Genomic DNA, 12,478 nt, shown 5'->3' with positions numbered 1-12,478 from the left:
CTCACCACAGTGTGCTTAATCTGCAGCCTGTTTACATACACACAGTATATGGTCAGTTTCATATGGGCGGTCAGGCAAGGATGTGAACGAGTTCCAAACATTTCTGTATGATTGGTACAGGATGAGTCATTCGCCATGGCGGCTTCACATCACACACACACTCACAAATAGGTGTACACGCACAGAACACACACATCATTAAATGCATAAAAGGAATATATGTGTGTATTCATCCTAGGCGCCCACACACATCTCAGTACTCATACAGTTCTTGCCAGATGTCAAATGCTTTTGTGCATTTAATATGTAGGCTGTGGCTGTTGATGTTCTTATTCAGTGTGACTACACTTGGACTCTGCAGTTGACATTCAGTCCATTCAAAGGCTACAGCGGGCGCCATAGCTTCGTCACAAGAGTGTCTCCTTTCACAGAGCCTACCCGTATTTTACGGTTTTCTGTCATTTCGGGTGGTTCGGAGCCAGTGCAGTAATTCCATATGTGTCAGCAAAGAAGGAATTCAGTGTGGGTGATTGTAAAACATAATTGCTTGAACATAAAACCTCAACTTTTCCTGAATGTGAGCAGTGTGTGTGACTGGATGAGCTGAAACGTGACATGCCCCTCCCTTCTCCCCCTCACGTCAATTAGACTTAGTTGGGATGGAGAGGCATCTGTTTTAATCGTTTAGGTCTCTGTACAGAAGCCAAATGGTGTCAGACACACCCAGACACTTCTTTTCTTGGAGGCTCAAATGTAATATTCATTGAGATGTAGGCAGATCAGCAACGCAATGATAACATACACATTACATATTAACAACAGACAGATTTTCCTTGAGAGGGAGAACATCTGTTTTTATTAATATGTATGAAATGTTCAACTGTTAAAGGTTCAGTATGTGTCTTTTATGAAAAAAGCTTTTTGCTCATTGTATTCTGACAGGAGAAGAAAAAAAACCCAGGTACATCATGCTCCTCCTTGTGTTTCTTATGGCATTTGCAAGAATCCTCCACGCCTGAAAGAAAACAACCGATCAGAGCAAGAAGGAATCACTGACGCAGTGTCAATCACTGCTGGTGAGACAGACACGGACGGCAGCCTAGTTAGCTAGCTAGCTAGCTTACTGACAATGATGTCCCTGACAACCTCTGTAGTCTTAATTAGCCTCTTGTTGGCAGCACATGTAAAAGCTATTCCTCTGTACCTCCTCACAGATTTTATGTCATGGAACACAACTGTCTTACCCTTGTGTTAACCACAGACCTACTTTCTGGCATCTGATTTGAGACTTTTTAAAAAACGTTGAGATGAAGAAACTGGAAGTGCAAAAAATGCTAACTAATTTCCTTGTTTTCTGACTCATTTTGGCAGCTGTTAATGGTTGTTTTTGTTCAAGCGCAGTGGATTTTTGCAAAGGCAACTAGATGTCTGATGTACCCAACTACTGATAGAACATAGCAAAGGTTTCAGCAAATATGACAAAGTTTGATTAGAATTACCTTCTGAACCCTTAATGAAAGCATGTAGCATATATGACAGATCTGTGTGTTATACTGTAGGCCAGTGAGGGCCACTTAAAATATTCTCCCCTGTTGTGTGCTGGAGCCTGTTTCTGACTCCAGTCCCCTGCACTTTGTCACTCACAGCTCCTCCGGTTACGACCTGGCCCCTCTTGAGGGCCTCTGGGGCCCGCTGGCTAAATTAGTTTCAGCAGCACCAGGAACGAAGTTGGAGGCCTCTAACCTCTCTTAGGATTACAGGACTCTAACCCTCCTCTCTGTCAAGGCCTCCCAAGGCCTTTGAAGTTGCTCATGGCTTTTCCTTCCTCACGCCACCCGACTCTGAATGAATGATCTACCCCCACCTCTGCCCTTCAGCGACCCTCCCTCATACTAACCCTCTTTTTCTGCTATCTCACCACTCCCCCTCTTTCTCTTTCCATCTCTCTGCCTCCAGGGTGAGGTCCCCCTCCTGTTTTACTACCACCCTTAACTTCCTCCCACTCCTCTGGCCCCTCTCTCTTACTTTGGTCCTCATTCCTCCCCCTGCCTCTGTCTCCATCTTTTTGTCCTCCCCTCCTCTCCTTTTCCTTCAGCATTTTCACATCCTCCTCTTTTCTCCTCTAAATCTGTTTCCTCTCCCATTTTTTTTCTCAACTTCTCACATCATCTTGCATTTCCTTCTTTGACTCTTCTTCACCTAATTTTCACTTTACCCACTCTCTTGTTTCATTTTCCTCCCCCTTCCTTCCTTTCTTCACCCCTCCCTTCCTTCTTTGGACTTTGTCCCCAGGGTTTTTTTGCGTGCCTCACACATTCCTTTGCGCTGACTGACTGTGTTTACATTGACATCCTCTATTCTGTGTGTGGACCGCAGCACCACAAACCCAACAGCACAGAAGCACACACAGATGAACCATCTTCTCTGTTTCTCCAAAGAAAACAAATGAAAGTAAGAGTGAAAAACACATTGAAATAAATAGAACATTTGGAAATAGAAAGTAATACTTCATTATAACTAGCACACAACTAAAATGTGCCATGGTTTATGTCTTTACGTTCGAGGAGCCCTTGACTCTTTCTACACTAATTACACTTGCACATGGCAGTGCGCTCTCCAAAGGTGGACATTTTTCAACAACATGTTAGGGACGGCGGGATAGTTGAAAGTTCAAATGGAACTCAAACACATTAGAGTACATTATGCCAGCAGAGGTTACGGAGTAAAGTCAAGAGCTGCCAAACTGTAATAGCACCCTTAATCATATACCACCTGATCCTGTAAAGTGAAAGCCGGGGAGGCACACATTCATTGATAAATAAATGCAGCCAAGTAGGATATTTTTATAGCTCCTGCAGCCAGAGGACAATATGTAGCTCAAGTGAGCTATGTTTATTTTATTAAACAGAGTTAGAGAGAGAACAAGGTAGTGTAGGCAGGGGGGTAGAAGACAAAGGACAGTGACGGGGCTGGAGAGTCAGGAAGAAGTAAAGAGGGAGAGGGAGCATTAACAGTTGATCTATCATAAGGTCATCTTTTTCCGCCGCATACACGTCACCTGTGCGTTGCCTTACCAAAGGACAGTCAGCACATTCAAATGTCACGGTCTATTGCTTGTATTGTGTAATGCCACACTCACAACCACACACACACATGTCCTTGTGTGTCGTGTAAAAACAGAAGAGAGATAGCCAAGCCCTACCCAGCCTGTTCCAGGTATTGTGTTGTGCAAGACGCTCTAACCTCATCCTACATATTAGGATGTTTTTTTCTCCTCCATGACACAATGTGCTGTGTGTGTGTGCATGTTTCACCATTTCCTCTCCTGTGCTATTCTTTTATTCACCTGTCAATCTGGCTTATAAGTCTTATTATTTGCTGAAATAATGCTCTATTGTGACAAGCCTTGGATATTCAATGGGGTGACACAGTAATAGTTGGCTTTATCACTAATCTGCTATTGTTTTTAAAGCTCATATAGCCAACATTCATGATTTAGTGAAGCTTGACTAAACCCAGTGTTTATGGGTTAAACACAGGCGTGACCAATCCAGAGCTCCTCCTTAGTCTGCCCTGTTTCATCTTGTGTTGCTCCTTCCCTCACCAATTGATCCTGTACTGTATATGTGTGTGTGTGTGTGTGTGTGTGTGTGTGTGTGTGTGTGTGTGTGTGTGTGTGTGTGTGCGCGTGTGTATGTGTGCTGACAGGTCTGTCATGCCAGGTCACAGTTAATTGCCAGGCAGATTATACGCTGTTGCAAATGGATAAAAACATTTGTGGAGTGAATCATTTGGACTTTACTGGCACACACGCCTTCACTTCCAGTAAGGAGCCATAGCAGCACGCCCGCCTCTTCCACAAGATTCCACGAAAACCAACATCGATGCCAATGGCTGTGGAACTGCCCAGCAAGGAGTTAACACCTCAGATGGAGAAGAGGGGGTGGGGAGTGGGAGGAGAAGGAAGAAGATGGTGTGAAGGAGAAAAGGAGTGGCTGGCGGCAGTCACAAAGGTGGTGAGCTCAGGGCTGTGGAATCAGGAACTGCTCTTTGCTCTTTACTCTGCTACGCCCCTGCAATGCCGCCACCGCAAAACACCCACACCTCCACCCATGGTCTCTACCCGTACGACCTCTGCTTCGCTCGGCCTGACTGGAATGCTGACTTTCACCCCCACCCACCCCCTCTACATTTCTCACCCCTCCCTCTCTTGCAAAATATGGAGAAATAAAGGGGAAGCAGCATCCTCTGTTATAAGCTGCGGCTTTGTGCGACCAGCAGTCTGCCAGTGAATGTGAATCACGCTTGTATTCAAAGTCAGAGAGAGAGAGAGAGAGAAATAAAACTTCTGAATCAGAGATATGTACCTTCTGTGCTGTCTTGGTGTACTTGAGCAGAAGTGCCACTGACTAAAAATATCTCTCAAAGCAGCAGAGGAAAGTCTGATTCCACACGAGGCTCTATTAAAACCCACAGATTCAGCGATGCAGACCTCAGCCTGATTCCAGTGAGGATCATTCCTGCCTCTAGAGCTGGAGTTTGTACTGATTGAGACCAGCAAAACTATTCACACACACTCCCAGTCGAAGCAGATTCCAGTAAAAGCAATTTGTGTAAATTTGTGTCCAGGGAAAATTGGTTTTGGAGTGGGCGAGCTGATCTAACAAAATATTACATTTTTATATTACATTTTTTTTGCCATGAGATGATTAGCTGAAGAGATGTTATGGGTTTTACATGATTTTTTTGTACTATATTCGAGTCATAGGAGGTAACCTATATATCGTGCTGGAAAGAATGATAATGTATCCTTAATGTTTTGCTCCTTTTAGCACCTCAACCTCCTACAGGGACATGATGCGTTGATATGAAACGTTTTCAGCCACCTTTAGCTTCAGCTGTCGACGTAGTATAACAGGAGTCACAAGCCATGGAGGTGGGAGTGGTTGGATGGGTCAAACAGACCTCCAACTTTCACCCACAAGACCGCAGTTTGTGTACTGTTCATGTCAATGTGTGAAACCTGAAATCATTTCTAAGTCTCTTTTTTTGAGTTAGGCGTAGATTAACTTCTATACATACAGTACATACCTCACATTCTAATGTCATGCTCTACATAAAGCAGGTTTTCTTAGTTTAATCTGCATCCAGTAGGTAAATACTGGACTGGTTTTGTATTTTTTTTTAAAACCCCAAAACATTTCTTGATCTTTTTCCTAACCTTAACCATGTTGTTTTGTTGCCTGAATGTAACCAAGTAGTTTTTACTTTACTAAAAAATGCAACGCAGTGCGTCGGCATTTATTTTTTTCCACAAAATCATATTACCACCACGGTAAGGAATGAGAATGGGTTGGCTGTTCAGAAACTTTGAGATTTAAGGCATATTGGCTTCAAAAACCTCAGAATTCAACATATCTGTGGTTTGCAGAAACATACAATGCCAACACTTATTCCGGCGCCTGGGTTGGACACTTCAGGCATGGCTGGCATTAAGTATTCATCAACGCATTTGTCACTATCTATCTTTGGTGCTGTCTGTCTCCAGTCCCACAACATGACTCACCAAACCATACTGTATGAATAAAAGCCTTGTGTTTCTTGATAGCTTGAACACTTCCAGTTGGCTATTTTTAAGCGCTAAGTGGCCAACGTTTCTGATAAAGATGAAGATAAAATTGTTTATCTGATGGAGCTGCTTATTTAGCAAGTAAATCTTTTCCCTTTGTAACAAGTTCAAGGCTGTTTGCCGTAGCTAGGTCAAACAGCAGGGAATGGATAGGCTTTAGAGGGAGAAGGAAAGAAAGGAACAGGGCGGTAGCTGGCACATCTGTCATCCATTTGGGCTGGGAAAGGAAGGGATGGCTTTCTGCTTACCTGTGCACCGTCAGCCCAGGAGGGGCGGCGAGGACATTTGTCAAGGAGCCGAGGAGTAAATAGTGAGGAAACAAACCGCCATCTGTCTGGGCCCATTGATTTTCACATGAAAAGCAAATACATCCATTCTGTTTGCGCTGCCTCCCAGCCCTGTCTGCCTGTTGGGCGGGCGCAGAGTTGAAGTTTACCTTTCAACATCATGTTCCTTTGATAATCCTTATATATGACTGGACCTCTCGCCTGATTACTCCCTTTTGTGGGGTGCCACTGGCTGAAAAGAGGAGCAAACATGAAGTGCATGAGCCCTAGTGTGAGTCAATGTAGGATACAGAGAGTAGGGTGGTGAGGTAAGCAGATAGCATGTCTGATCTTTATAACAATGAACAATAAAGAGAGGTGCTGACATGTACAGGGCTGTCCTGAACAGAGGGCAATGACAATGAAGGTCAAGGTTAGCCTCTCACATCCTGTGCTTCTGTGGCACCTTTAAAAACGCATCATTTTTATTCTTTATCCTCCAGCCTACACCTCAAAGTGAAGCTGTCCATTCACATCTGCAATATGTCACAGAGGTGTGTTTGGAGGTAGGCACAAGAAGAAAAGACAGACGGCTTTAATGTCTTGTGTCACCTCCTGCCTCCTCTTATGAAATCTCTTCATGTTCCACCCACTGAGTTTCCAATCCTCCATTCTGCCCTTGAACAGACACTAATTCAGCCACCGAATCTAATCCCTAATGCAAAGACCTGATAAATTCCTTTCACTGCCACCATGTAAATGTTTATCATTAAATGGTGGATATTCACAGAATTATCACTGAGGGGCGTAATGACATTTTATGAGGTCTAACTCAGGTTTGTGGGTAGATAACCTAACAAAGAGCGCCTAGGTGCTCTCTGTGTGTATTATCCTCCCTATTTGGCTTTGATCGTTTTGGCATTTTGCTGCAGACACTTTAGATATACAGCTGATGCAACCAAAATGTCATCCCTCTTTTTGTACAACCGCTGGAGAGAGGGCCTTTTCATTTAGGGGGAGAATTTGAAACAGCTCTAACCTTTCATCAACAATGCTGCCACTTTACGCTGTGGAATTCCTAATTCAATGAGAGGCGTACCGAGGCACCTGCTTTCATCAGAGCTAAGGTCCTCTGAGAAAGTCTGCCGAAAGAGAGAGAAAGGGGATGGAGAGAGGCATTAGCAACTTGTTGACAAGACTCCGGTGGCAAAAACAAAATGAAACAAGCACCTAAGGGCTTGTGATGTCATGTGGCGGAAACAGGTTTTTACTGCTGGGACAATAAGTAAATATCACACAAACAAATTCAAGTGCGCATAACTCATCACGGATCAAATCATAGTGTGACGAAGACACTGACGCATATGTTCTCATGTGTATGTGCATTTGTCAGTGTGTTCCCATGCCCTTTCCTGTTCATGTCACTCCTCACCTGTTCAGTAAAAGACAGAGGGAAAAACCCTCAACCGTTCAGTCCCCCTTTTATGGCCCCACATAACGTGTCATCTCTGGCTTCGTTACATTCCTGTCCCAGTCTTAACGAGAAGGGTGCTATCACGAAGGCCATGTATTATCACGGTATTACAGAATTTGTTGTTCTCATTCTCTCTCTCCATTTGTCCCCTCCCTTCCCCTTTATATCCCCCCATCTCTGCCTCTCGCAGCCCCCTCTTCCCCTCCCTCTCTCCGCATTCCTTGGTGAGTGGGTGGAAAGTTCAATGGGGATGTGGGATCCCAGAAGGGCAGGGGGTTTGCCTCTTAGTAGAGCACAGTATGTGTGCAAACCGGGGGCTTCTTATCGGCCAATCCAATCAGCAGTGGCGGCTGACTGCGTGGTGGTGGAGTCCCTCAAGAGGGGCGAAAGGTCCAAAATGTGTCCTGAATCATCATATTTAAAAGACTCTCTTGTATACTTTGTATACTGTGATTATGTTAGCAGCATGTGTTCTTTGTTACACTGTTTTAGCTGAAACACAGGCCTCCCTGAATTGTTGTGGTTCACCTTCATCACTTATTCACGGCTGCTCCCCACTTGAAGATAGGGAGACAGTAACGACACTTAATGAGAGAAGGACCTCTGCTGGATATATCGTGACATTGCAGTCGTCCTTGTTATCTCTAAGGGGGATAGAGTGTCAGCTTTGTTGACTGCACTCTCAGTTTGACAGCAAATCAAGGTTAAAGGGGACATTTTATGCTTTTATATATATTCTCTATATAATGTAGGCTAGGCGGATTTTAAGAGCAAAACTGCTGGGAAGGCCTGACAGACCGCTTGGGTTTTGATAATGCAAATAACTCTAAAGTCTCTCAGCCCATGACTTTTCCAAAAAGTGTGTTTTAGGTGTTTTCTGAAGCCTAGAATGTATTGAAAAAAAACAAAGGAGATTTCTGGGCATTTATAACCTCTCTATAACCATCTCCACGGTCATATAGACTGCAGTTGGGGCTTATTATAAAGATTGGAGAATAGGATGATTGCGCAATGCATTTGAGAGAAAAGCTGCCACACATTAATAAACACTGCCTATGATTGGTTGACAAGTCAGGAACACAGTCTCTAATTGGCCGACAGACTTAACCGGGAGGCCTCATGCACAGCTAGTGGACAGCTAACAACAACAATGACTATTTTCTGCACGAAAAAATGGATATAAAACATTCAGCTTTGGATTTCTCATATGCATTTTACAAAGTCTGAAAAAGACACAACAGTTACCACTGCAGTTAGCTTCTGAGGGGATGGGGGGTCTCTCACATGCATCGATCCACAATTATTTAGTATTATGTGTATGCATGAAAAGGTTTAAGACATCATAGCATGCTATGATGTCTTAAACTTTTTCGACCTGTATATAGTAGGCAATAAATTAGTTGTATTTCAGTATTGTAAAGCAAAATTGTCCATTTGCATGGGAGCTGTGCAGCAACAGTGAATAACTCAATGTGCATGAAAATATATAAACACTGTTAACTGCCACAGGGCAGAGAAAAAGTTGCCAATCCTGCTATACGCTCTGAGTAACTTCATCGAAACAAATGCATTATTAATGTGCTTGTGAACATCAACAATTAAATTACATGTGGTGGTCTGACAGGCCGCTGCGGTGCTTGTAGGGTGTCATAGATTCTTGGCAGGTTTTGGGAGCAGGACTAAAGGATACCGGTGCTACAACAGGGCGTCTCAGACAAAGGGTGAATAGAAGTGCAGCAACCATAGATAGTATAAGAAAACAAGTGTTTTTTGACATTAAAGCATGGAAACATGTTTTAGTAGAAACCCAAAGTACAAGTAAAAATGAGAATAAAGGCCCCTTTAAAGTGTTGTTACTTTGATCGTGTACTGATCATGTAGCGATAGGATGAAGTTGACAGACAGCTCATTATTGTCTGTTATCTGCGGTTGCTTTTGTCATTGTGACACTTGATTGCCTCACCTCATACACTTGGCAAGTAGAAGATGAAAGGGTAGGGCAGTCAGTCATTTCCCGCAACTTGCATAACCTTATAGTGACTAACCCATCACTATTTTGTTAAAGGCATTCCTTACCCTTTTGTCGCCATGTTTACCTTCTGTGTTATCTGTGTCGCACTGCAAGCAAACAAACTGGTTTTAGAAGCAGCTCAGGTCCGTGGGCTGCGAGTGTAGGAGACACACAGGAAGTGGTGGGCGACCAGCAAACTGTATTTCCCTTTCCTGTCTATGTCCTCCCTCCCTGCCTGCCTGCCTGCCCTTTGGCTATTAATGTAACTCTGAGCTACCCACCACACACCCACATGGCCACTGGGAGCTGGTGTGCACAAGAATACACAGACGTACATGGACACACACATGCATGCACAAACATGCATTCAGTCCCAGTAGCAGAAGCCAAGTGATATCAGTGTAAATAATTAGTAGCTAAACAAGCAGGCAGCATACAGCCACACAAACGCTACAGGACAGTATGTGCCCTCATGGCTGGCTTTCATATCAGTCCATTAGCTCTTGCCTCTCCCTCCTACCTTGCTTGTACATAGACAACAGACAGCAGGGTGCAATTAAGTAGGTGTCCATCAGTCAATCACGATGTCTATCACAGCCAAGGAGGAGGTGATGTACAGTATGCACGCACAGTAGGAAAATGCCACCAGCGTGATAACAAGGTGTCCCATTCTTTAAGTAGCTGCACCTGCCGCTGCAAGCAAACAGGCACGTGTAAAACACACACACACATACTCAGCCACACGCATTACAGATTTACCATTACAGTTGATTGTGAAGGAAATTATTGTTCATTTCTGGTCGCTATTTTTTCCTCCCTCCTTCAAGTAGGCCTTATTTTTCCTCAAAGTGGGCTCAAAAGTGGGCTGACAAATTTAGCACTTCAGCTGTGCACTTCCAATCTCTCCATCTCTTTCTATCTTTGTTCAATTTACCACTTACACACGTGGCACAGCCTACACACATGCACATACACACAAACCCATGATCCATGTCCCCATTGCAGCCCTTATCTCCTCCCCTCGGTCATCCAGCTCATCAGTGAGAACAGAGAGAACACACACTGGCATGAATCACAGTGAATCATAGCACCCAAAGAGAGGTGTTGCATTTAACCAGGACACAGACTATTTATAATGGCCTGGGCGTGCACATTCTCATTATAGGCCACGGAGGACACTGACAATGGACAGGCAGATGAGGGGGTAGTGACTCCTTTTAAATGTCACCAGCAATGTATCTTCTTGTCTACAGGCTGTTGTGGTGGCGGCCCGACTGAATCCAATATTTAGAGCAAGGTGAATGAACTGGCATGTAGAGGGGGGCGGGGGGGTCTTTTACAAAACACAATGATTTGCAGATGAGGGGGCACAGGCACTTCATCACTACACAAGAATATAGATCCTTTTTTTTTAAATAAGATTTAGTCAGTCCTGTATTAAAGGGCTTGGACATTTCACCTGATAATTTGATCAAGATCAACCATGCTGATTTAAACACTCACTATAAGTGACTGTCCTCCCCCAAAACATGACCCCATAAGTCCTTTGTACAAGCAGCTTATTACGACCCATATTTATGTTTATTGTTGGGTGGCGACCGCTAGAGATGTAGAGTAATTATGACCGGAGCAAAGGAAGAAGTCAAATGATGGAGGATAAAGAGTGTCAGTGGCTGCGGTGGTGCTGCTGTTGGGCCAAACAAACACGAGACGTTGAATCCTATTCAAGCCTTGTGTGGAACCAAAAGTCAACGTTTAGATAGTTTAACTTAACATAACTACATAACCTACATAACAAATGCAACTAACATCACTATGTAACAATATTTTCTTAAACCTAACCAAGTAGTAGGACGCTAAGTTACCAGCTAATGCAAGCACTATCTAGCTAGCTTATTTAGCAAGGTACATCCTCGATTCATGGCCTGCTGTATTGACGAAGACTTGAAACTAGCAATTTAGACCATCAACTCCATAGGAAAATGCTAACTAGGTAATAAATCAAGTGAGATCATTTTCTCATTGCCTTTCATTAAGTATGACTTCTTTTTGTAATCAGTGGAGTCGCCCCCTGCTGGCCATGAGAAATAATGCAGGTTACAGCCACTTCAGCAATGGCTTGACTTTTCAGACCTGGAGGTTGCCACTTAGTAGCAACGAACAGCCTATGTGGTCACATGGGATGGAGGACTTGTTAGACTATGAGCACATTTCATCATTAGTGATTAGATTGTCACTAAAAAAAGAGAAATAAACTTCTTATTACACAAACATGACAACAAAGTGTCTCTTCCATGCAGACCTCTGCTTAACATGCTTGTTAAAGTCTAATTAGTGTAACAAGTAGCTGGAAGATAAATAAACATAATTATCATATCAATACATTAGCTGTTTGGGGGATGATAGACTAATTTGACAAACACTTTGTTCTTGTGTTTTCTTTTGGCTTATTTTCTCTCCCCGCATGCCAATCATGCTCAATGCATCACATCAGGACAGAGTTGGGAAGTGCAGGCTCATCAAGCCTTGGCAAGCTAACGTTCAAATTACACTGTCTGATCCTGAAAGCAACAATGCACCAACCCCCAAGTTTGCCAACTAGCACGGTAGAAACCACATTTCAGGTGAAACAGCTTCGAGAAGCAATCAGCGCCTGAACAATTACATCTGGTGGATTGATTTGATATTGATTGAGGGCAGCCAGACACCTGACCAGAATCTGCAGACACCAACAATACAAATAAACACAGGCCGACACAACCCAACAACATCAGGAAAACAAGGCATGGTAATAGAGGATACTAAGCGCTGAAACACCGTGACAGTAAGCTCAGTTCCAGTAGAAGAGGGAGAGGAGAAGAAAGGAGGGGCGACTTCATTATCAGCCAACATGTAGGCTCATGCCGCACGGCTTTACCCAACCGTTGTCATGGTAGCAACTTGTCATGTCATCTACGTCTCACCTTGAATGAATGGAGACCTGCAGGACATGTGCCCTCCTCTGAGAGCATGCACAGGGGGCGTAGTGGAAGTGCGTCAGCTATGAGCAGCTGGGGACACACCCACGGCAACCTGCGTTACTGTTTGTGTGCATGTGT

This window comes from Centropristis striata, chromosome 9, assembly GCF_030273125.1.
Source record: "Centropristis striata isolate RG_2023a ecotype Rhode Island chromosome 9, C.striata_1.0, whole genome shotgun sequence".
NCBI classification, from domain to species: Eukaryota; Metazoa; Chordata; class Actinopteri; order Perciformes; family Serranidae; genus Centropristis; species Centropristis striata.
This window is presented reverse-complemented; position numbering follows the sequence as displayed.